This window comes from Meles meles, chromosome 3 (assembly GCF_922984935.1).
Source record: "Meles meles chromosome 3, mMelMel3.1 paternal haplotype, whole genome shotgun sequence".
NCBI lineage: Eukaryota > Metazoa > Chordata > Mammalia > Carnivora > Mustelidae > Meles > Meles meles.
The window spans coordinates 160976994-160998541 of NC_060068.1; positions in this window are offsets into that span (position 1 = coordinate 160976994).

A 21548-nucleotide genomic window follows, 5' to 3' on the forward strand; every position below is an offset into this window, starting at 1 on the left:
GGGCTACTAGGGTCTTTAGTAAGCTTGAATCTACTTTTCAGATAGTAATTCTCAATTGCAAATGGCATGACCTGACTCTGGAACTCTAGATGGCTTGAGTTACCACTGAAGTGCTCACAGTAATACTTATAAGAAACTCTATGTCAAATTCTTACCTACCACAGGTACCTCCAACTCTATGAGATCAAATGATTCAATAATCCAATAGATAATATCATGTAGGGGCACCTGGGTGGCTTAGTTGGTTAAACATCTGCCTTTTGGCTCAGGTCATGATCTCAGGGTCCTCGGATCAAGCCCCGCATTGGGCTCCTTGTCAGTGGGAGTCTGCTTCTTTTTCTGCCTCTCAATTGTTCTCTTGTTCTCTCTCTTTCAAATAAATACATGAAGTCTTTTAAAAAAATCATGTATACTGAAACCTGAACATGCTACAGATCTTTTATTCTTGCCCTACCAAGTGACCAAATCACTTGCTAAATGGGCCCAATTTGTATTCCAAAATGTGTCATGAGCTCTCTCAAACTTAGAGAACATTAAGTGGCTTGTAAGTGGCCCCTCCCCACTTTTTTTTTTTTGGGGGGGGGGTAGAAGATATAAAGTGTGTCTTCACTTTGGATGTTTCAGCATGCTCCACATAACCTCCCACCAAAAGCACTCAAAGTAATAGCCCTCTTTGTAAGCTTGGTCTTTGTAAGGCATCCAGGCTATCATTTCTTCTCAGGTACAATTCATATCACATCATCAACAGAGTGGACTCATGATTGACTATGGAATGTCTATACAGATAAAGTCCATTGCAGCCTAGAGAGTTAATACGTCCCTAGGACAGAGCCATAAAAATGAACTACTGTTCATAGCAGGTGAATATGAAATATTCCTGCTTTCCTTTCTCAATAAGGATTAGGAAGAATCGATTTGCAAATCAACATCAGTATACCATGTGCTAGCAGGTGTGCTGAACCTTTCTATTTAATCATACTACCTGCAATAGAACAACAGTTCTGTTTTCATTTATAGTCACCAGACAACTCCAGGATTGATTTAATCGAATTCCTTATATTTCTTAAGTGTTTGAAGTATTCAATAAATTAGCTCATACTTTTCTACCAATATTGTATCAAAATTCCCCTTACTTACAGAGTATTAGTACCTGAAGAACTTCAGCAAGTCAAGGATTTTTAATACCTCATTTACTACCAGCAATGCAGTCATTTCTTCCATTTGTCCAACAAATGATCTGATCTCTTAATCCCAATTCAGGATCTACTTCCTGAGACCTATTGTTTCCAACTCTCTTGATTTGGGTTTTCCTATAAGTGGAGATGGGACAACAAAGATTTGGGTGCAGTTTGTTTCTTTAGGAAGTTATTCAATAAACGTTAGTAAGAGAGTGAGGAAGTAACAAAAATAGAGCAATAAAATGTGTATTATTATAGCAGCTACCACTGTGCATACCTGAAGGGCCTGTCTCTAAGGTAGTCTGGGGAAAATATAACATATGCCTCATTTCTTCCTACTAAAGGGTAAGAATTATGTGGTATTTATCTATCAAATCTTTGTCATTACATAAATGTCTCTTCTGGGTCATCTATGCTCCAGCACTCTGACTTGCTCTGAACTTGGGACTAGGGCTCTCCTTAGTGCAGAAAAACACCTTTAGGCAAAGATCACAGGTATATTTCATATGCAGCCTTCATTCTGTAAAAGTATGGAACTCATACCGACAGTTCCTATTACTACCACAGAATTTAGGAATTTGTTCACAGATAGACCTAGGTTTAAGATTTATTAGAGAAAAAAACAAAAACAAACAACAAAACAAAACAAAACAAAAAAACCCTACTGCTTTGTATTACAAAGAATATTAAAGCCAGAAGGAATTGGATTAGGGAAAGAGATCAAGTGACCAAATGTTAGGATGCGTATGAAAGGAAAGGAATAGTGGGAGGAATAGAATATTCGAAACAGAACTACCCTCAAAGTCAAATAGAAAAATACATACTTTGGGTCCCAAGTTTACTTGACACACCAGCCCAAGATAGGTCTACAAATAGCATAGGAAACTGATAGAGACATAGGCTCTGCCTCTACCACCCAAGTAGCCTTGTGGTTTAATTATCATCAGAGTTACTCATGAGAAGTCTGGGGAAGCCGTATACACTGGAAAAACACCAGGTTTATGCTAGGCAATCTGTGGAAGCTTTCTAAGATAATTAATAGATGAAATGTTCTTCCCAAATCCACTAATTATTTGTCTAGAGATTTTTTTTTTGTATTTTTAAATTTTGTTTGGCTTTAAGTCAATATCTCAGAAAGCACAATATAAAGAAGAGAAATAGTCAGATACCAGATTAATGGATGGTAACTGTCATAGAAATGTATGAAATCACCTAAGAAGAGAAGACTGAGTGAGTCAAAAGGCACATGGTTATTCTTTTAATCTATACCCTCAGGCAAGAGGCAATGCTGTAATGCCTTGTATAGCTGTTTCATCAAATATCCATTCTATTCTTACATATTTCCAGTGAAAGGGAACAAGTGACCTACCCATCACTGGGAGAATTTGATGTGTAGGTCACATAGCAAAAAATATACGAAAATGGACCACGTGAAATTGCAAGAGAAATTGAAACATGTAAGGTGACTTCAAAAAGTTCACTTAGACAATTGCACAGGACATGGGCCTGCCAAAGTAAATGCATTTAATGATACAGAATTAACAAAGGTTGTATATGCCATTAGGAAGGAAAATAAACACAAAACCATGAACCCACAGAGGCATACACTGGGTTAAAGGAGTACATAGTGGCTCAGGAAGAAAGCTTCTAATGGAGAGTACACTGAATAGGCAGCCTGGGGTCAGAATACAAATGGCTTTGAAAGTATGTGGTTTAGAATTCACTCTGTAGGAAATGAGGAGTAACTGATGGCTTTTAAATAGAGGAGTGGCAAGAATAGAAATGAGAATGTTGGGGTTTCAGAGAAGGAGATGGAAGATGCCATGAGATCACAGGAGCATCCCAAGATTATTTGGCAATGGAATAAAGAGAGAAGAGTCACAATGGGATAAGAAAGGAATATTTTGGAACAGTTGTTTTGAACTGGCAATTTCATAATTAAAAAAAAAGAAAAAAAAAAAGATGAGTAATGGGGTGCCTGAGTGGCTCAGTGGGGTTAAGCCTCTGCCTTCAGCTCAAATCATGATCTCAGGTCCTGGGATTGAGCCCCGCATTGGGCTCTCTGCTCAGCAGGGAGCCTGCTTCCCTGCCCCCTCTCTGCCTGCCTCTCTGCCTACTTGTGATCTCTCTGTCAAGTAAATAAATACAATCTTTAAGAAAAAAAAAAAAAGATGAGGAAATTAAGTCCACTAGAAACATCACAAATGTTAGGCCATCCCTAGTTTACATTTCTTCTCTGACCTATGAAGCCATGCAAAAGTGGATCATGATTAAAGTGTTATTTAGCCAGAGATGTAGGGATGCCAGGAAGTTAAAATCTTGTTTTGAGCCAATATCTCTTTCTCATAGACTCCAGAGGTATATACCAAGAGGGCAAAATCTAAGCTCCTAATATAGCTTAGCATTTACCTGAGGATTCATAGCAGTACACATTTCCTTTCAGTATGGAATAAATGGAAGAGGGGTGGTACAGCATAACTGAAAATCCGTTCCCCCAAAGTCTGTCACTAGACTCTTCCTCTGTGAAAGAGCCAAACCTTGATCATCCTTGCATTGTTAGTCATAATAAGATATGTTTAAATATTCACAAAGAAAATTTGAAATTTTAATAGATTTTAGGTCCCATGGTAGGCGCTCCTCACTCTAAAACTTACAAGGCAGCCACTTCAAAGGAGAAGGATAAAATACTTTAGAGAGAATAAAAAAGGATAAGTGATTAAAATTATAGCTCCTTAAGGAAGAAACAATTTTTATTTATTTTAGAATACATAAAGGTACATAGCTCTTTAATAAAGGCTTTTAAAGTTGTTAGATTTTAGTAATTGAGATTTTAAGTGTTTGGGCACCTGCTTATTTGAGTCAATTAGGCAGTCAATTCATGAACTGTGCTATCGAGTATGCAGGAAGACATTTTATCAGTGAATGATTTGTCATACATTTATGCAACCGCAAATGTTATTTTGATATCTTTAAGAATTTTAATTTCTGTATACTGCAATATACTAACTCTATAGACCCAGAAGGCAAAGTCAATATCTTGGGTTTAGACATTCTAAACTTGCTCGATTCTCACATAGCCTAAGATTTCTATTACCTCTGCTTTTGTTTTCAATTTCAGACTTGTCTTGGGAAATCACAAAATTAGTGTGCCAAAATAAAAGTGTCACTACTTCTTCTACAAATATATAAAAATTTGACCATTTCATGTGATTAATAAAATACATTGGAGATCAGATGTTAGAATATTCTTACTAGAATGAAATAAATTATCTAAGCATTCTAAAAGAAATTAAATTTTTCTCATGATCTCAGGGTGCTGGGATCAAGCCCTGCATCGGGCTCCCTTGTTTCTCCCTTTCCCACTCCCCCTGCTTATGTTACTCTCTCACTGTATCTCTGTCAAGTACATAAACCAAATCTTAAAAATAAATTAAAAAAAAGAAATTAAAATTTTCTTTCAATAATATGGACTTTAAACACTGTTGCTTCACTCTTTACCCAATAAAGTTTAATCAGTTTTTTTTTTTTTTTTTTTTTTGGTCTCTACGTGGAGTTGTATTGTATGTGTGTATGTGTCTTTATGTGTGTGTGTATTCTTCAGGGCTCTGATAGTACACTAATGGTTCATATTTTTGTTCTTCGTGTAAGCGGAATTATGACATATTTGATGTAGTACTGGACAAATATTGTTTTAAAATTTAAACAAAATAGAAACTGTGTAAAGACAGAAGCTAAATATATTAGTTGAAAAAAAATCAGCAAGGTTGTATTAGAAAATTGATATTATAATATCTCAGGAAATACATGAAGTAAAATGAAAACAGACAAAGAGATCAGCGACATTTTTAAGCATTGTTATTCAAAACTGATCACGTTAAGGACAGTAAAATATAGGTGGTCAAAGAAAATTTAATTATTAACACACAATGAAGAGTAGAAAGAGTTAAAAAATAAAATTATTAAATGTTCTGTTTTTACCCATTTGAAGTGCTTAATTAAGTAAAAAAAATGGCAACTTAAGATTTTGGCAACATATAAATTATATGATTGTGTTCCATCAATGCAACTTATAATGTATGTTATTTTATGTGTAGTTCTATTATATATATACTAAAATTTACTTGTAGCAGTCTTACACTATCTAAATAAACTCCCTTTATACCTCCATTAATGTAAGTTGCCTTAAAATGTCATTTGCTTTGATAATTGTAATTTTAGTTAAAGTGGGTCACACCTGTGTTCAAGGCTCACCAACTGGCACCCTTCTGCACGATAGATGGGAAGATTCTGTAAGTTAATAACTGATAGTTTGAAGAATTGCTTTAGATTGTGATCCAAGACCATGGTTATCATTTTTTTCTGGAAGTTGGGGTTATTGGTAAGTAGAATATAGACAAAAATAATTTACTTGTATTTTTTCCTAAGGAACTAAAACATGAATTTACAACCACAATCCAAACCAAAATCAAATTGTAAACTTAATATGACAACTTCTACTTTATAATATAATCATAGACTACTGAAATGGTGTAACTAGTATATGTCTAATAAAAAAGTAGTTCAGTAACATTATATCATGATCACTTTTTCTTTTTGAACACTACGTGTGTTCCAGAAACATTTGCCAACTCTTTCCCCAGTGCATGAGGTTAAATAACTAACTTCAACCAGAATAAATGTGTGTCAGGAAACTACTGAGATTACTTGTCCTGAATCCAGGTTTGTTCACCCTCAATACAATATTGGAGTCCCAATATCCTGGTGTATTTATTCAATCTTATCAGTTTCTCTGTCTCTCTTTGCATACTCTATCTTTCTCAAGATTGAATATTAAGAACAATGAGAGAAGAAAACTAGTTACAAAATTTCATCTACTAGGCAGGCTAAGATTATACAGAAGGCTGCATTTTTTAGGCAAAATGGTAAGAGAAGAGATCTCTGAAGAGATTAGAGTTTGAGAGACAGGAGACTAAAGGTGAGGAAGGACACAAAGAGAAGGCCTTAGAAAAGACTTTCCGGCAGTCTGAAGAACAAATACACAAACCCTGATGACACAACACACTTTAACTGTTTAAGGAGTAGCAAAAGAGGTTGTAGGTCTGGAAAAGAGTAACCCAGTAGGAGAGTTAAAGAGACGAGAAGCTAGTTTATTTGTGGTATATTGGGCAATGGAAAGGAATTCGGCTTTTTTTCTCAGTGGACTAAGACGCTTAGAGGTTATCTTCAGAAGGAAAATAACATGATTTACTTGGCATTTTAAAAGACACACTCCTGTTGTGTGAAAGTGGATTGTAAGGAAACAGCAGTAGAGGCAGGGAGACAATCAGGAGGGTATTGCTCAAGTTTGTATGAGAAATGTTCTGGTTAGTTAGGATGCTGGGATATGAGATGTGGAGAAAGAAGTGGATGCAAGATTATGAAATTCAAGCAGATAAGTTTTGCTTATAGAGTATGTTGATAGGTGAGAAAAAAAATAACTGAGTTTTGAGGTATGAGCAGCTTGAGAAATGGCAGTGCCACTTATGGGGTTAAGATATGCTGGAAAACCATAAGAGACTATGGACTCTGAAAAACAACCTGAGGGTTTTGAAGGGTCAGGGGTGGGAGGTTGGGGGAACAGGTGGTGGGTAATAGGGAGGGCACGTTTTGCATGGAGCACTGGGTGTTGTGCAAAAACAATGAATACTGTTATGCTGAAAAAAATAAATAAAATGGGGAAAAAAAAGATATGCTGGAAAAGAAATACATGTAGGATAACTCCACGGTGTTTCAACATCCAAGGATTCTGGAGTACAGGGAGATAGGATTCTGGAGTACAGAGAGAATTCCACATTGATGGATGTTAGGGAATATCAGCATCTGTGTCTGGGAGATGCTAACCTTAACAGACAGGGATCTTAAAGATGGGAAAGCCTTATTAAGGAAGGAGCATGAAATCCACAGGACATAGGAGATGTATCAGGAGCATTTGGTATTCTAATGAATGAAGTTCTTCAATCTTCATTTCCTCCTTACAACTACTTCGTATGAGAGAATAATTGTTTTTATAGTTTACTTATTGGAAAAACACAGGAGATTCAGAAAGATATTTGGCATTTTGATTATTAAAAGTTAGTTAATAATAACAATGTACCTTGAACAATGTGTCTTCTCAGGCCTAGACCAAACCCGCCAACTAAAAAGAGAAAGGTCTTAAAATAAAGTTTAAAATCCTATGATATATTTTTAAGTAGAGAAAATCATTTTAGCTATCAGCAGACCTTAGTAAAAGCTTACATTTATAGCCTTTGAACAAAGTACTTAAGTTTTACGGATGATATATGACTTTCCCAAAAGAGAGAAGGGAACCTGCAGCTCATCTTTCTTTTTATTCCAGGGTCAATATGTTTGAAACCTTTCAGTATGAAAAGTGGCTGTCCTATAATATACATTAGTGTAATTAAAAGTAGACAAAAGTAGGATTACTTATTTCATAGATCAAATTCCACAGAGGACTAGAAGATAGAAATAGTAATGTCAAACATTTTTAAAAGTATGAATAGGTCAAGCAAGTTCCCAAGAAATATTTATATCTGGTAGAGATCAAAGGAGAATTTAAACCACCAAATAGGACTTACTTTTTTTAATTTAAATCATTTTTACCATAATTAGTTCCTCCTAAAATATCAATGATGGAAAAATAGCTATTATAGCTTTAAATTATTGAAAATTTAAACAGAATTCTTTAATATGAAAATGAGACAATTAGAAAAGTATGTCATTCACTGCCATCTAGCACATCTACAAATCTGATAGATTTGTATTATTTTGTATTGTTTTTTTCTATGTCTACCTCTATTTTTTAAATATAATTTTGATAGTAGTTCTATATCACCACCATAGTTTCAAAGTTCATACATTTCTGAGTTTATCTTAGATGGTCTCCATTTTGTTAATAAAAATAATGTTGCATATACTTCTTTTCTGCAGCTGTAGAATTTCTATACATTCTTCCAGCAGTTGTAGAACTAGGTTCATTTTTCTTTGTAAATGGTATATATGAGAAGCTCATGTCTACTGTATGAATTCCCACCTTCCCACCCCCAACCCCACCACAGAAATGTCTTTTTTTTTTTTGAAAGCCAAAAAGTTAGCTCTATGTATCCTGGAGGTTTTAGATTTTTTAGATTGGAATCATTTTCTTGGAGCAAAATATCTTTTCTCTCACTGTAAATGAAAATTTTCCCTTACTAAAGGCAAATATTCCAGTAGCATAGGTTTTAAGCCTGTGTGAATTCTAATATATATATATATATATATATATATATATATATATATATAATAAGTACCAGCAATCCTTATGCTGTATTGATACTTAGGGGGTTTGTTAGTTGCTTTAAAAATTATTACTTTATTCTGAATTCTTTGTAATTTTAATTAAGGTGCCCCAGGTAATGTTTCTGGAATTCTGTTCTATGCAGGTCAGAGTGAATCAGGTTATAGAATACCCCTATAAGATACAAAAATGTCAAGAGGCGCCTGGGTGGCTAGTGGGTTAAGCCTCTGCCTTCAGCTCAGGTCATGATCTCAAGGTCCTGGGATCCAGCCCCACATTGGGCTTTCTGCTCAGTGGGGAGCCTGCTTCCTTCTCTCTCTCTTTGCCTGCCTTTCTGCCTACTTGTGATCTCTGCCTGTCAAATAAATAAATAAAAATCTTAAAAAAAAAAAGATACAGGGGCACCTGGGTGGCTCAGTGGATTAAGCCACTGCCTTCGGCTCAGGTCATGATCTCAGGGTCCTGGGATCGAGCCCCACGTCAGGCTCTCTGCTCTGCAGGGAGCCTGCTTCCTCCTCTCTCTCTGCCTGCCTCTCTGCCTAGTTGTGATTTCTCTCTGTTAAATAAATAAAATATTTAAAAAAAAAATCTGGAAAGCAGCTTGTGGTTTCCTATTTAAAAAAAAAAAAAAAAGATACAAAAATGTCAACTGAACACAAGGTACACCAGTGATCGATAAATAGCATGTTATAAGCTTCAAAGTTAGTGGCAAAAACAAACAACAAACAAAAACCCACACGAGTTTCTGGTCAGAGTTGTACTAGTTCGCAAGAATAATTAAATTTTCCATATACATGCTAGACATATAAGTATATAAGTAAGTCAACAGCTGAATTCTACCCAAACTGCCTTTTTTGGAAAAGTGAAAAATGATTACACTTATTTTGTTGTCCATTAAGACTAGGAGTTTAAGTTATGTATGTGTGAAAATACATGCCCTTTCACACACAGTGGGGGAAGGGGAGAGATAACTGAACCCTGGGAAGAAAACAACTAAAGTAAATCTTTCTGGGAACCATGGATTCCAGATCCTGGGGTTGAAGGAGTGACTAAAACAATTTCATCTTGGGGTTCCTGGGTGGCTTAGTGGGTTGAGCCCCTGCCTTCTGCTCAGGTCATGATCTTGAGAAACTGAGATTGAGTTCTGCATTGGGTTCTTTGCACAGCAGGGAACTTACTACCCCCTCCCTCTCTGCCTGCTTGTGATCTCTGTCAAATAAAATCTTAAAAACAAAAAAACAAAAACAAACAAACAAAATAACCTCATCGTATGGGCAAATTCTCACAGATACAACTTTTACTGATGTGAAATAAAAATGAAATATATGTAGTCATACTTCTTAATACACTTTTCTTTCCTGAATTAATAGGTTCCTTTAGGGATATTTTTGTTTGTACTGTTTTTGTGTTTATTTTTATCACCTTTATTCATTCCTTTGTTCTGGTGGTCCTAAATCTTTTAATCTTGATTGTCTTCTGATATTTAGGAATAAAGGATCAATTTGATTAATGCTAGTAGATAGCATCTCTTTCATGGTTATAATGGAATCCTACCCTAGATGAATAAATGCACAGGGTTCCTCAGAGGGTTCACAGATAGGCTGCCCACATATCAGGCATGAGAAAGAATTATTCCAAGTACACAATCCTCACACCTGGGATCTTAATCTCCTATTTAGATTGATCAGGTTAATGTGAAACTATTTTATGGATTCAACCACTCTTGCTATTATGGGTATCAGCTACTACTGCCATATATAAAGAAGATATGCAACTGGTGAGGATGAATTTAACATATCTGCAGGAAGTTCTTCATTTGTAATCTCAATGATTTTATGAATGAAGCTGTTTAAATTTCCTCTTCATATTTTTACTTTATAGAAATGTATAGTACATTGACTCTATATAAGTGTTAAACTTGTTTCAGTTCTGATTTTTCTTGTGAATTTCTTTGGCTTTTCTATTTTATACAGTTTGCAAATAAAGACAAAGTTACTTCTAAGACAGATTATAATATTAATTATTAATTTCTTTCATTTTAATTTCCTTCCTTATTGCACTTGCTCAGACTTCTAGGACAATGTAGATTAGAGGTGGTCAGAGACTTAACAGCAAAAAATGAGGGATTTTTCCTTTAAATTACATGTAAACTAAAATTTTTGTATGTTCCTTTTATTGATTTCTATCCTTCACTTAGTAAGAATATGTATCATTCATGGATGTGAAATTCGTCAGTTATTTTTGCTGCATCTGTTGAAATGATCATGTGGTTTTCATCCTTTATTCTTTTAGCATGAAGTTTTACATTGATTCAGGTGTTATATCGAATTTGCATTCCTGGGATAATCCTGTTTGATAGTGCTGTTTAACCTTTTATACATTGTTAAATTTGGTTTGTCCTTGAGTATCTGTGTTTCCAGGCTCATGAGAGATATTGATCAATTTTTGTCAACTTTGTATAGCATCTGGTATCATATTAACACTGGCTTTAAGGAATGAGTTGGAAAATATTTCCCACCTCTATTTTCTGAAAGAATTTGTGAAGGATTGGTATCATATCTATTTGTTTTTGGTAGAACTCAATAGGAAAACCCTCTGGCCCCAGTTTTGCTTTTTGTTTTTGTTGGTGTTTTGTTTGTTTGTTTGTTTTTTTAATGGAACAGTTTCTCTGAAAAGACCTGAAAGTTAGTTGAATAGGTCCTCCACAAAAGATAGAAGGGTCTCATCATATCATCAAGGATAAGCAGTAATTCAGTCTTGCTAAAAGCCTCACCTCAATCACAGCAGCCCACAATTGGGAGGAATCCCACAATTAGAGAGTTCATCCCTGAGGATTAAGAGGTTTCATGCCCCACATCAGGCATCTCAACCCTTGGGACAAGCATGAGAAGACAAGTCCTCAAAATATCTAGTTTTAAAAACTAATGAAGCTTATGTGCTGGAGACCCATAGGCCTGTAGGAAATAGAAATTCTGCTCTCAGAGGGCTTTCATGCAGATTCACCCAAAGAGATAGCACAAAAGCAGTGGTTTGAAAAGCATAGGCTATATATGAAGGAGACCTATTTGTGAATCTTTAAGCATCTGCTGGAGGGGAAGAAGCCTACTGGGATTCTATCATGGGCAAGAGGTACTGATGGGCGCTGGTGTGTGTGTGTGTGTGTGTGTGTGTGTGTGTGTGTGTGTGTGTGTGAATTTTGTCTTCTCCCTGTAACTTGCTAGTGCCAGTAGACACAGCCTGTCCCATGTTCATTGGAGGCCCTGCTAAAGTAAGAGGGCATCTCTGCCACTGTTCTTGCTATAACAGCCCACACAGGTGACACCTCTTCAGTGCTTGGCTGGCCAGGTGGTCTTCTTGCATTTCTGAGTCCAACATTTCTGAAAACATCTAAGAGAAAATTCTTGGCAGACTTTCATACCCAAGGTACTGCAAAGATTTAAACACACCCCAAGTCTTGCTGTGAAAGATATAAAGCTTCAGGCTGAGGGAAAGATTTTGTCAGGCTATGAAGTGCTCTCAGAGAACATAAGTTAGAGGACACATCTTTGTGTTCTCCCTTGGCCTCTTCAAAGTTTGCCAGTACCTTCCAGAAATGAGCTCATACACTAACCAGGACCCCTATTTTTTTTTTTCTTCAATTTTTGCCAAGGGGACACCTCGAGATCTGGTCTAGAAGCCAGCAAGGTTTATGATTATGGTCATGTAGGACTATATATATTTGCAGACTTTAAAAGCTGCTGCCTGAGGTTCTGGCTTCTAATCAGCTTGAAACTAGATACTGATGGAGATCCTTCAGTAGATACTCAAGAGATAATGTGAAAGGAATCCAAGCATTATACTAAAAAAAAAAAAAAAAAAAAAAAAAAGCCATTAAACCAAAAGCTAAAAGAGAAAAACTTCAAAATAGACAGAGGACAATGAACTGAAATGGCAGTAAGTATAGATCTACTAATTTCTTTAAGTGTAAATGGAATAAATTCCCCAATCAAAGAACAGATTCCTTCAACAGATTTAAAAACAAACAAACAAAGAAAACATATATATGCTTCCTACAAGAGACTCATTTCATATGTAAGGACACACAAAGACTGAAAGTAAAGAGATAAGGAGGTTTCATGACAGTGAAAAAGGTGGGGTAGTCATACTTATGTTAAACAAAATTACACTTCAAGTAGATTGTATTAAATCCAAAGAAGGGATTACATAGTGACAAAGGAGTCAGCCCAACAAGATAAAACATTTGTGAATATTTAATGTGCCCAACATTGGAGCACCTAAATAAACAAAGCAAATATTAGAAGACCTACTGGAGAAATTGACAGCAATACAATAGTAGAGTCCTTCAATATTGTACTTATATCAATAAATAGATCCAGACCAATAAACAAGAAAACAGACTTAAACACCACAATCCACCAGATGGACTTTATACATAGAGTATTCCATCCCAAATGGCAGAATACACATTCCTCTCATGTGCACATGGGACATTTTCCAGGATAGATCGTATATAAGATCACAAAACAACTGTCAAATTCAAGAATACTGAAATCCTATCAAGCATCTTTTCCAATCACAAGAGTAAAAAACTAGAAGTCAATAACAAGAAGAAAACTGGAAAGTAGTGTGTAGAGACTAAACATACTATCAAATGAATGGGTCAAAGAAACCAAAGGAGAAATCAAAGTGTACCTTGAGAAATATGAAAACAGGAATACAAGATTCCAAAATCTGTGGGATACAGCAAAAACATTTCTAAGAGAAAAGTTCATAGTAATACAGACCTACATCAAAAGAAGGAAAATTTCAAACAGTTGAACCCTACACCTAAAGGAAATTAAAGAACAAGCAAAGCCAAAATTTCATAGAAGGAAATTATAAATATCAGAATGGAAAAAAATGAAATGGTGGCAAAAAGACAATAGAAAAGATAATGAAAACTAAGAGCTGGTTCTTTGTGAAGGTGAAACTGATAAACCTTTAGCTATACTAATAGAACTCAGATGAAATGAAATGGGAAAAGTCAGAATTAATACCACCAAAGTACAAAGCATCATTAGAGACTACTATAAATAATTATATGCCAAAAAATTGGACAACCTGGAAAAAATGGGTAAATTCCTGGAAACATACGATTTCTAGATTAAATCAGGAATAAATAGAAAATCTGAATTGACCCATCACTGGCAAGAGAGTGAATCAATCAAAAATCTGTCAAACTAAAGTCCAGGATCAGACAGCGTCACTTCTGATTTCTACCAAACAACCACAGAAAAATTAGTGTCAATTCTTCTCAAATTCTTCCAAAAAAATTGAAAAGGAGGAACCACTTCCAAAGTCATTTTACAAAGCCAGCACTACCCTGATAACCAAATCTGAATGACACCACAAAAAAAAAAAAAAAAAAATTAATTCCAGGGCAAATATCCCTGATGACTATGGGTACAAAATTTTCAACAATATATAAGTGAGCCAAATTAAAAAAAAAAAAAAAAATGGGGCCCCTGGCTGGCTCAGTCAGTAAACCATGTGATTCCAGATCTCAGGGTCATGAGTTCAAACCCCACATATTATAGAGATGCCTCAAAAATAAAATACAAAACAACACAAAACAAAGATTATCTTGGAATACATTTAACCAAAAAGTGATGAGCTATACTCTGAAAATAAGACACTGATGAAAAAAATTGAAGACACAAATAAATGAAAATATATTCTGTCCTTAAGGATTGAGATTGTAATTTTTAAAATTACACTAAAATACTCAAAACAGCCTGCAGATTCAATGCAATGCTTATCAAACTTTCTATGGCATGTCAAAGAACTAGGATAACGCTAAAATTTGTATGCAATCACAAAAGATGCCAAATAACAATTTTGAGAAAAAAAAAAAGCTGGAGGCATCATGCTCCTTGATTTCAAACTATATTATAAAACTCCAATAATAAGAATAGTCTGGTTTTGGCATAAACAGCCACAAAGATCTATAAAGTAGAATAGAATCCAGAAATAAACCTATGCATATGTGGTCAATTGATTTACAAGACCTGAAACTATAAAATTCCAAGAAGAAATTATTGAAACTAAGCTCCTTGACCTTGGAGTCGGCAATAATTTTTTGGATTTGATTTCAGAGGTAAGAGCAATAAAAGCAAAAATAAAAACTGAAAAGTTTCAAACTGAAAAGTTTCAAACTGAAAAGTTTCTACACCCAAAAGAAATCATGAATGAAATGAAAATGCAACCTGCTGAATGGGAGAATGTATTTTGAAATCATATCTGAAAGAAGATTAATATCCAAAATATATAAAGAACTAATCTAATTCAATAACCAAAAAGCAATCAGATTTAAAAATGGGCAGAGGATCTGAATATACATTTTTCCAAAGATGACCACAAACAAACAGCCAACATGAAAAAATACTCAACACTACTCAAGGAAATGGAAATCACAATAATATTGCTTCACACCTGTTAGAACAGTTATTATTCAAAAGACAAGAAATGGCAAGTGTTGGTAAGAATGTGGAAAAAAAGAAACCATTGTGCACTGTTGGTAGTTATGTAAATTGGTGCAGACATTATAGAAAATGGTATAGAGATTCTTCAAATAATATAATTATTGTGTGATCCAGCAATTCTACTTTTGTTTTTTTGTCCAAAGAAAATAAACAGTAGGGGCACCTGGGTGGCTCAGTCGGTTAAGTGTCTACCTTTGGCTCAGGTCATGATCCCAGGGTCTGGGATCGAGCCCTGCATCGGACTCCCTGTTTAGTGGGGAGCCTGTTTCTCCCTCTTTCTCTGCATGTCACTCTCCCTGTTTGTGTTCTTCCTCTCTGTCAAATAAATTTTAAAAATTAAAAAAAAAAAGTAATTTAAAAAGATCTATGCAGTCCTATGTTCACTGCAACATATTATAATAGCAAAGATATGGAAACAAACTAAGGGCCCATCTATTGAAATGATAGAATATTCAACCATAAATAAACGAATGAACTCTTGCAATTTGTGACAGAAATGGATAGACCTTGAGGAGAGTATGCCAAGTGAAATAATTCAAATAAAACACCATATGATCTCATTTTGATGTGGAATATAAAGAATAAAACATAAGGTCATAGATAGAGAACAGGTTGGTGGTTGCCAGAGGTAGAAAGGGCGGGTGGGAAAATGGGTGAAGGAAGATCAAAAGTTACAAACTTCTAAGTATAAAATAAGTCATGGGATGTAATATTCAGCATTGTGACCATAATTAATAATACTGTTTTTCATAGTTGAAAGTTGCCGAGAAAGTAGATCTTAAAAGTTCTCTTTGTAAAAATAATTTTTACAACTACATAAGGTGATTAGCCAGATTTATTGTGGTAATCATTGTAAAATATTTTCAAATATTGAATACTTATGTTGTACACATGAAATTACATGTCAATTATACACCAATTTTAAAAATTTTAAAGTTTAAATAGAAGAAAAGTGAGCTAGAAAGGGCTTCTCTGATGGTTTCTTTCTAAATATGCTACCTCACCTTTTAAACAAGAAACAGAGCCAGTTCAAATGATATCTATTTATGCTATGGCATAAATGTAGTACCCACCGCCCCCCCTTTTTTTTAACATACACAACGCTGTTTCCCCTAAGAGGTCTAAAGGCCAGATAGGGAAAACATCCAAACTGAGGTTTCACCTTAGTCTACATGATGTGCCTATACTGACCACCTCCTTCCCCTGGGACTCATCTTCTGTAGGTGGGCATTAGTTTTCTCAAGGGAAATAAGATTTATCTTCCCCTGATTCTGATTTCTGTTCCCTAAAGAGAATTGTCCTCCTTTTAGTTGAAGTGCAACTAGCATAATCTTCCCACAACACTAAGATCAAGTTCTAGATGAGGGGAAAAGGCTATCAGGGAAATAAAATATTTCCAAGGAGAAACATTAGTTTAGAGGTATTTTAAAATATTCTCCTTATTAAGAATTATTATACTGAAAAAAAACTACTGTATGAAACAAAAGTCATCATTTTGAGAGATTATTCTTAGCCATGCTCTAATAAAAATGATTTACATTTTAATTTCCATTTCATATAAAACACTATTAAACATTCTCAGTAATTTGTAGCAAAATATAATAGTTAAGTCATTATGGGATGTCAAATTAAATTTTATGCAACTATTCACTATTAACAATAAAAGCTACTGTGGTGTGTACACCACACATGCACACACACACACAGGCCCACTGGAGCAAGAATTGTTTCTAGGAGTAAAAGGTCATTTGCTTTAAATAGTGGTAAAGTAGAATTACAAAGGAAGCTTTATATTTGGTCACAAAGTGTTTTGAATATTTGGCTAAGGGTAATGCGTTTTTAAGTTATTGTTTTTCTGCTTTATTTTGGAAGTAATTTTTAATTTAGAGCCAATTTGAGCTCTCTCTCTTGTAATGCTTTTTCAAGTACCTGGATTGTATTAAGATTTCTTCAGTTACAAACAAAAGGATAGAATTATATCTAATATGTTAGGATTTATATATAACCTAAATCTTGAAGATTATAGTACTCATGACTGAGAAAATCATAGGTCATGAGTTGCTTTTATAAGAGTGGTTTCCAGAAAATGTTAGAGAAAAATAAAAATCGATCTAAGGAACCAAGTGTTGGAGGTGATCAAGAGAATCAGCAAGTCTCATGGGTGGTTTGAAGAGATGCAAAGCAATAGGGAAGTGTTCTGTTTTGTTTTGTTTTTATTTCCCCTTTGAGGTAAATGAATAGTTTGTTTATGACAGAGAAGTCTTTTATATATTTGTATAATTAGATAATGGAATATATATAACAAAGATAGAATAAAGATGGGGTGCCTGGGTGGCTCAGTGGGTTAAGCCACTGCCTTCGGCTCCAGTTATGATCTCAGGATCCTGGGATCGAGTCCCACATCGGGCTCTCTGCTCAGCAGGGAGCCTGCTTCCCTCTCTTTCTCTCCACCTGCCTCTCTGTGTACTTGTGATCTCTCTCTGTCAAATAAATAAATTATAAAATCTTTTTAAAAAAAAAAAAGATGGAATAAAGAAATGTGAAAAGTAAACTGGTAAAAATAATATCCTGTGTGCTTCTACGGTAATTTTTTACATACTTTTACATAATTTCAATCAAAAGATTATTATATTCTATTTTTATCTTTGTTTACCCTACTAGAATATAAACTGCATTATATCTATCTTGTAAACTTTTATATTCTCTTTGCCTAGCATAGTAGCACTCAAATACTTGAAGAAATTTATGTAAGATTTATAAAGAAATAAAAAGAAAGGACTAAGAACCATAAAATGCATGGCTATTAATCCTAGACTAAAGAGAATACCCTTCTTCAAATAAAATTCAAGATCAGGATGACACAAGTATAAATAATTTGGGATTGTGATTGGCATGTTAGGCATTTCAAAGCTGACTGCTCTATTTTCACTGTAACTTTGAGTATAAGAATTCTTCTGAAGATTGAAAAGTTGCAAAGGTAATGCAATTCAGTGATGCAATATATATTTTTTAAAGCAGATATAAGCAACATGAAGTTGAGTCCAACAAAAATAATATGTGCCATTCAAATCCTATTGTGCCAATATTAAGGGATTATTAGCACATTGTTCTATGCTTTTATAGATCATACTGGTTTACTAAATATCTGTTACATTGATTTTAACAAAGTACTCCTGTAACTCCTCTAGTATGGATTGGATGTTCCTCCACAGCAGAAACCATTTTATAATCTCTATAAATAAATAAAAAAATCTAGAATAGTAATAAACACTCTTAAGAAATGCCCACCTAATAAACATGTATAATTGCTAAATCAAGTAGGAAGAAACATAAGTAATATTTTGAAGATTGATAGGTACTACGTGACATTCAAATGATCTCAAACACCTAAGGTGAGGATGAATACAATATCTTCAGGTTTTCTAATCGATTCAGCTTGAACAGTAGAATTTATGAATTAGGTGATTAGTATGTATTTCTTACTGACTTCTTTGAGTCATGGGCAAAAATCTTATATATGTGAGATATGCCGGCTTCCCAGTCCATTAAAAATAATAGTTATAGTTTATCCTTGTAGAAACTTAGATTCAAGTGTGACTTGAAATTGTCCTTAATCACAGGATAATGGGGAAAATAAGTAAAAAATTTATAGAAGTGCATGTCCAAATCAGGTGATAATAGTATAATTAGCACTTACTGAGTCTTCGCTGGATTAAGGTCACTATGCTAATTCTCTCATGTCTTACTGCATATGACTCTCAAGACTCTGAACTGGGTCCAGTGTGATCTAGAGGTCTTCTCATTCTTTTGGGAGCAGTACCCACCCAGGACACTTTCTTGGCATCATGGATAACAGAAGCACAGGAGAATAAGTAAACACATGGAATATATAAATGCTCTGGTTTCATCACATCTGCCTATACTTCATTGGCTGAATCTCAGTACAGGGTCAAACCCAAACAGTGGGCCACGCATTATGCACAAAAATTATACACCACCCAAAAGAATGTTTTTGCAGTGGGGAAAAAGAAGCACTATTTACTGAATTATAATCTGTTACACATTGCAATGCATGAAAGTATATAGTTATGGATAATAGTAGACCAGACAGGGAATGAATGCTAAAAGTCTGGCTGAAGAAAATGCAAGTAACTTCATAATTCAGTTATTTTCAATTATAATGTGGTATCAGGCAGAGTCCCTGCAGGGAACAGATGGCACATGAAATTTTATAATTTAGGAAAAGTTTAAAAAGAGAAAATTTACCAGATAGAGAGGGAGGCAAACCATTAGAAACTGTTAGCTACAGGAAACAAACTGAATGTTGTTGGAGGGGAGGTGGGTGGCAGGATGGGGTAACTGTGTGATGGGCATTAAGAAGGGAACATATAAGAACCACTGAGTGTTGTGTGGAAATGATGAATTACTGAACTCTATCTATATAACTAATAATATACTATAAGCTAATTGAATTTAAATAAAATTAAAAAAAAAATAGATATAGTGAGGGTGCAAACTACAAAGGATTGTGGGGTAGATTGGCACTAGCAACTGGTAACAACTTTCATTCTTATGAGACAAGTAGGGGAGCCATGACAGCAACACACTGATGAGCAATACCCAAACAACTGACCAAAGAATCTGTGCTCTCAGATCCAGGCAGCCATTAGCCTGTGGTAACTCCACAGGTAACAAGTCAAGTAGATACATTTCTAGACTTACCATTCTTATTCTTTCCTATAGACATTTGCTTCTCCCCATTGGTAAAACCTAGGATAACCAAGTCAGCCTAACTGATGATTTCCATATAGGATAGGGAATTATTTTCATGAGCACTAAGAACAATTTTTATATAGTATGGCAATTCATTTATATTTCAGTATAACTTTCAGGTAATGTATAGTTATTTCTGTAATATGGCCTTTCCTGTGTATTTCTAATATACTGCCATTATATATATACACCATTCCTTATGGAAGGAAAGATATAGAATTTTAAGTAGAGAGCTCTTAATTATATATAGAGTAGTTTGGAGGCTATTTTGACACAGCCCATAATGAGTTAACATGGTCTTAAGAAGTGATAAGATTAGCAATCGCTGTACTGCTCTATCCATCTGAAATTTGAGGGGTTCTCTTTTTCAAAATCCATATATATGTATATATATGTGTGTGTTATAACTGTGAACATGAAAACATCATAAGTTTTATGGAATCCTGTCATAAGAATATACAGATATGCCTGGATGTGAATCTTATGACCTTGGCTAGATGTTTGACCTTGAAAAAGACATTCAAATACTCTATATATCAGTTTATTTATAAGAAAAAAATAAGATAATATGTGGAAATTCTTTAGAATCATGTGCTTTACATTGGGTCTATACAATGGATGGGAAGGGTTATCCATAAGTTAAACTAATAACTCAATCCCAAGAACAGCATTCTTTAGGAAATCTCATACCTATTGCATGAACTACATATTTTTCAAATTTCCCAGTTAGTTTTAATATTTGATACGAACAAATCCACATTTTTTTACAGAATTAAACATCTCTCAATGTTGACCCATTTTCTTACCATTTAAAAAACTAAGATTCTTTTAAAAAAAAGAATGTTAAAGGGCTTTGAATTTTGTGTTGTCCAAAATTCCCTAATAATCACATGACATATGACTATATACAAATTAGTTTTATACATCTAATTTTGAACTGAATTTATAAAGGAAGAAGCAGGATATGTGATACTTTAATAATTTAGGTGATTTTTATCATCTAAATTATACAAGTGCATGAAATGCTAATATATATTTTGCTTATATTTATCTTGAACAATTTAGCTAAGTTTATTATGGAAGGCTATTCGTATCTACCATGAAAATAAACTCAATGTTTATAAATTTTTATACAATTATCTAAGTTATTATAATGGATAACACTTCACTCAGTTGTCATTATTGTGCCATTATTACTCCTTTCATAAACATTCTACTTAAATACATAGGATATCAAAAATAGCTTTCAACTTGACAATTTATACTTTTCTATTCTAAAACTTTTTAAATTTTTACCTATTAAAATGTATTGTTCCCTGCTCCCCAAATATATTAAATTTCTAATCCCGTAACTCAGAACGTGAGGAAGGTATTTTGAAAGAACATCTCCATTCAGGGAATAAAGTTAAAATGATGCCAGTAGGATAAACTCTCACGGAAAAGACCTTAATAGTTTTCCTTATCTTGACCCAACTTTAGATTGGCTTCTTCCTGACGCTGGGCCTCTGAGATCCCTCTTCTTAGAGCATTTACTTTAGGAAACTTGCCATTGTAATTTTTTTCTCTGTCCTCTTAAGATGTCAATCTCCTAACCTCCAGCACATTTAACAATCCAGAAATGTCTTTCTCAAAGATCTGGGAACAATCCTTTTAAAATGTAGTCCTCAAGAAAGAGACCACTATCTTCTGGTCTCTGTGGGAAGAGTAGGACCTTGACTTCAATGAATACCAGTTAGCAAACACTGATTACACAGTAGCCAA